This window comes from Notothenia coriiceps, unplaced genomic scaffold (genome assembly GCF_000735185.1).
Source record: "Notothenia coriiceps isolate Sejong01 unplaced genomic scaffold, NC01 NC01_scaffold00016453, whole genome shotgun sequence".
Classification (NCBI taxonomy): Eukaryota; Metazoa; Chordata; class Actinopteri; order Perciformes; family Nototheniidae; genus Notothenia; species Notothenia coriiceps.
In genome coordinates, this window is record NW_011349154.1 from 11,787 (window position 1) to 18,032 (window position 6,246).

General features: G+C 43.9%; 1 protein-coding gene across 1 annotated transcript in view; it reads right to left on the reverse strand.

The window, feature by feature from the left end:
- The window catches only part of LOC104949546 (estrogen-related receptor gamma-like), a 17,937-nt gene that overhangs the window by 10,970 nt on the left and 721 nt on the right, over nt 1-6,246 (reverse strand). The window lies entirely within an intron of this gene.

The following is a 6,246-nucleotide window of genomic DNA, read 5'->3' on the forward strand; positions in this document are numbered from 1 at the left end:
AGTACGTACTACAACTATTACGTACGTAGTACACACACACACACACACACACACACACACACACACACACACACACACACACACACACACACACACACACACACACACACACACACACACACACAGCTCTAGTGAGTGTAATCTGCTTAGTTTATGCCTGACTCACAGTCATCCATCAATTACTGAGACAGAGGGAAAGACTATTGACACTGTGGGCAAACACCACTGTCTCGTCGCAGCGACACAGTACCTTGCAGACACTTCAATGGTTTACAAAAGGAGTGGTGGGGTAAGTAAAAGTAAAGAAAAGGAAGAAAGTGGAGCTGAAACTAAGATAGGGAAACAAGATAGAGAGAAATATTATATAGAAATGGAATAGCTGTGTTCTTTATGCATGGTATCTTTAAATAGATGAATGGGAGGGAAGTGATACATTAAATGATGTATTGAAAGACAGATTGGAAAAGGATCAGTTTCATTTTATTGATCTGGAGCGCACTGTAAAGGGATCAGAGGTCACACACACACACACACACACACACACACACACACACACACACACACACACACACACACACACACACACACACACACACACACACACACACACACAACAGAAACCTTAGTAAGCCTAAGGGAGATGCTTAAAGCTACGTAACCATAGAAATGTCACTTAGAGCTACTGGGACCTGCTGCCGCTATCCTCAGAGGGTCAATGGTCTTTAAATGCTTTTCACTTATCAGGCCATCCTACAGTCCCACTGGGGAGGAAGTGAGTCAGCGCTAGGAAACATATATGCACAGGAAGGCATTCGGTCATACAGGATTTCATTGGGGCTAATTTGGGATCATTGTATGAGTATTTGACACCAAATGCACAGAGAAATATTGAAGAATCTCAGGATCTTAAAGGTGGTTTACATACCCTTATAATAACTTGGCTGGACTGCCTCCTAGTGGACATATTTATTTTACATTTGCAGCAGCTACAGTCTATGCTATACACAACTAACCACAAGGGTGATAAGGTCAAATTATTTTATAAGCAATAAAAAGCAATTAAAACTGTGGTTTAATTTGACATGATGGTGCGCCAATCCGTATAACTAGCCTAAATCTGAAATATTTAGTTTAAAGACGCTTTAAACACTTTTAAACCTAGATTTAATTATGTTGCCAATAAATTAAATTAAACTCCAGCTTTGTAATACTTTCAGCATTAACTTAAAACTTTCACTTGAGGAAGTTTAACTTTTAAAATGGCTGCCTTTAAGAGATGTGTACAAAATATTAAAGTTTGTCCTTTCACTCCAGTTGATCTGTTATGACACCCAGTTGCTAACTGGTAGTCTTTTTTTCCTTAATGTTCTGTTCTATTTTTGGGCTATATTGCCTTAACAATGTGTCAAACACACATGTATTCATTCATTTAGGAAAGTAACCATCTCTGTATTGCCTCAACTCTATTTAATTTTGTTACAAACAAACTTTCATTTATTAACCTGAGATTAGTTTTTCAGTGTACACAGAGCTCTGTTTAATTTAAAATCTAGATTTACTAATTTTATACCTAGTAATGTGGATTACTGCAGCTTCATTATCTTAACAATCTCTATTGGTTTAACAGTTGTGCTTCCTGTGTCCAGTTTATAGGCATTTATCACTCGACTCATCATAGTAGGAAAAGCACAGGTGATAATATCACACAATGATGGCTCTGATTTATCCAGGTGTCATCAACACATCTAAAGCTGCTAGCCATGGTTCATATGATTAAATACACGGTATTTTCCTAAGTAAAAATGTAATTTTGAAAAAAGGTCTATATGCCTTTATTTATATTGGAGTATTTTACATTGTATTTTACTTAAAAAGGGGGGGGGAAATTGACATTTAACTTTTACAGAGGTGGTTCATTCACATTCTTTTTTAGCTATCCCCCATTTATAAACACACACACACCTGGTTCCCAGAACCGTCTCAGGTGAGGAGCCACCGGTGCGGGCCCAACACACACATAAAATCCTCGGAGTCAGCATCACACACCTACTGCTGATGTCAGGGACTATTATACGCACTTTCACATAACCACACTCACACAAACCGGCAGTCTATCTTATCATATCACTTTAATCTCCACAGGTGGCAAATTTAGCCCTCCGGCTCCCTGTCAGCATGTCTACACTAAACAAATCAACACAGACATACATGGAGAATAAAAGAGCTTTCCTGTCATGAAGGTAACAAAAAAAAGACTACCACAGCTTTATGTTTTTTCGCCTGCTGGCTTTCTATCTCCCTTTGTATTTAGAGCCAGCCTCTCTAACACATTCTGTCCGCAGCTCCACAGGTGAGCCAGTCTCACCCCACGACACCACCAATAATCTTCCTCTGATTCCATCACATCCTTCCCTTCTTGCTTCTAATCCTCCACCATCTCTGTCCTCCATCATCTGATCATACAGATGCACCCATGAGGGCACTGCTGGGATATCCACACTCCAGGCAAAAATGTAACGCCAGGCCCATAATTGCCTCATGACCCCCCCACCCGACACCACCCTTCTCCAGGCTTTCGGGGTCCTCTTCTCAGTAAAGCCCACCTTCTGGTCATCCTTCAGCCCTGCTCAACACAGTCCACTGGTTCCTGGCAATGGCGAAGGAACAGCAGTCAAAATGTAATTTTCTGCAAGATTACACATGATAATGACTCGTTTTGGAGGGTCTCCATAAATGATGACTTCCAATTATAGATGCAGAACTAATAACGATCGATCAACAGAAGCGGCGAAGAAGAGGAGCTGTACAGTAATGTTGTGTTTACTGACATCTTTCTTGACGACAGACAAACACTGATGTAGACAAACTGCAACTGAACTGATTACAAAGTCGTACAGAGACTGAACAGTAAGTATTGATGGGAGCCAATAAGAAGCCTGAGAGATGAGTTCACCTGGGAACACAGTAGACCTTCACCTGGTCGGGGACACACACACACACACACACACACACACACACACACACACACACACACACACACACACACACACACACACACACACACACACACACACACACCTCTGTTTCCATTCAAACACTCCACTGGACTGTTACTAAGCAGACAGTAAGAAAACCACATTAGCTGTAATTAAAAGAAGCATTCATTCACTTCTTCACCATCCGCTCATCTTACTGCACTTACTGTCAGTTTCATCCACCGGCTGGTCCTCCGCTCTACAGCTGCAGTCAGTCAGTCAGTCTCAAGGACAAACGCTCTCCTCGCCTCCGGTCTCTGTAGCTCAGCGATGCAGCAGCACACACACACACACACACATACATAAACACACGTTCCCTCTCTTTCTCTCCTCTCACTCTCATCCAGTGCCGAGTTTTACCTAGCCGGCTCACAGGGGCGTCCTGAGAGAGTGTGTCAGATAGAAAGTGTGTCTAAGAGGAAAGGGGTGGCGTGGGGAGGGGAGGGGGGGCAGCCAGCGTTCCCTTATATGCAGAGGGAGGTGGTGAGTAGAGGGGAGGGTAGAGGACACACAGCACTCCTGTATTCCCATAGATACAGAGGAGGGATTTCTATTGCAGCCTTGCAAAGATGGGAGAGAGGGAGAGAGGAAGAGAGGGAGGGAGACGGAGAGAGCATCATATTTCAGCGATGTTGAGTCAGCATGTGAATGTGATGCATGTGTTGATAGCAGTTGGGAATATTTAGAGGGCATGTGTTCTTATGGGCACCTATGGATTAGACAAGTACCATTACAAAACTAATTTCAAACAATAAAAACAGTCCCTGATGCAGCTGTACAATTCGTTTTTAAAGGGGATATATTATGAAAAACGTCCTTTTCAGTGCTTGAGCGCATACATTTGTGTATCTGGAGTGATAACCAACCAGTAAACTATAAAATAAGACATCCCAGTCGTTTTTTTTGTGGGATCCTAAATCATAAAACATGGGATTTAACAAGCCGTTCAGGTTTGGCTCCACCTCTGATGTTACATGCAGGCATATTAGAATATATACTGTCACACATCCATCTTCACCTCTGGCTTTGGAACTACATACTTTATGTAAAGGTGTGCAGGTTTTTCTGGCGAGCCAATCAGCTTAAAGAGACAGGCTCTAAAACAGAGCGTTTCACACCGAGGGTGAATACATATTCAAACAGACAGCATGCAGAAGAAAAAAAAAGTGTTCTAGTTGAAACCCAAATACAATTATGAAACTAAAACATAAGCATGATATGTCCCCTTTAAAAACAATGTAGCCTACTGGCGGATAAAGGTTATTTTTGGGATATCAGTATAGGCGTAAATGTTGGATAGCAAGAAACAGTACAGTACAGAAATGCTGAATATTCATGGATGACACTATTTTAGAATGAGTCTGCATTTCATATTTTGCCCATCACAGAGCACTGACAAGCTAATTTGTCTCTAATAGGAACCTTTCAGCTCAATTATTGAATGAATAAATTGAAAAGGAGGGGTTCAACGTTGCAAAATGTGCTTGTTTGCTCTCTTCCAAAAAGTTTGATATCAATATGTCCATTCAACATTAGGCAAGGGTCAAACCTTTTAGCTTAGCTTAGCATAAAAACTGGAAACTATAGGTTACTTACGTAACCCCAGTTCTCAGAGTAACATGAAGTGAGATGTCTCACTATGGGATGCGCCTCAACGTGTATGCAAACAGAAGCATCAATCTCATTACGCCAATCCTGATTGGCTGGTGATCTTGACGTCTACGTCAGGGAATCCACCCACCCTATAAGTAGGTTGCGCTACGACGCAGCGTCATTCAAAATAAGCACCTCTTCTCGCTTTGCCTTAGCAAGAAGGGCCGTCTGGTGAGACATCTCACTTCATGTTACTCTGAGAACTGGGGTTACGTAAGTAACCTATAGTTCTCATTCATAACACTCCGTTCGATGTCTCACTATGGGATATTGAAACTCCCGTATTGCTAGACATGCTTATCTCAAAAATCACCAAAACAACCAGAACTTAACAGGTAGAACCCTGTCTCAACACGGGGCCCAGCACTGCGCGGGCCACACTTGGAGCAGAGACATCTAGCCTGTAAAAGCGGACAAAAGTGAGCGGTGAGGACCAGCTTGCTGCTGCACAAATGTCTTGGATGGAAACACCCTTGAACAAAGCCCAGGATGTAGCCAGTCCACGAGTAGAATGAGCACGCAGGCCCGTTAGTGCCTGCAAACCCTGACTCGTATAAGCCAGAGCAATCGCTTCCACAATCCAGTGGGAGAGCCGTTGCCTGGTAACGGGCTTGCCCTTCTGAGGGTTAGCCCAGGATATAAAGAGTTGGTCATTGCAACAAAACTCTTTTGACCTGTCCATATAGGTGCGTAAAGCACGGACTGGACACAGCAAATTCGGCCGCTGTTCCTCAGAGGAACACAGGGGCGGAGGAAATGCCACAATGTCAATGCGGTACATGAGCGCCAACACCTTAGGTATTAAAGCAGGGTTGGGCTTCAGCAACACTCTCGTTTGACCCGGGGCAACTGAGGCATGAAGGATATCAGAAGCGCATGAATGTTCACGACGTCGCTTGGCAAAGCCAGAGCAGTAACAGCACTGTCTCAGGACAGGTGTTTCATGTCAGCTCCTCCAATGGGTTCAAATGGAGGTAGAGGGAGCCCATCTAAAACCACTGCCAAGTCCCATAAGGGCACCAGGACCCTGGAGAACAGGGAGGAGCCTGCGAGCCCCTTTCATAAAACGGCAGACCCAAAGGATGTTGCTAGCCTCTCTTCCCTCAAAGCCCACATGGCATGCAGCCAATAGCAGCAAGTACCACTTTGACCTCGTAGAGAAAGCTCTGTGGTTTATCAATTAGGTCTGTAAAATGATAAAAATCACCCCGACAGGACATTGAAAGAGATGTGTCCTTTTGAAGGCACCACTCCTCAAACACCCCCAATTACAGTCATAGAGAGACCTTGGTGAGGAAGCCTCTTGCACTCTGAATAGTGGTTTATCACCTCTGAGGGAGTACCACTTTGTTCAGATTGTACCACTCACGAGCCAGGCCATAGTGCCAAGCGCTCTGCCTGCTACTAGGGTACAGGATCGTGCCCGCCTGAGACAGATCGTCGCCCGGCGTAGTGGAGCTGCCACGGCTGCCCGCACAGCAGCTGATATACTCCGCCGCCAGTACAGTTCAGCCAGTGCGGAGCTTCAGGATCAAGTGTGTGCGTTGTTCTCTCACTC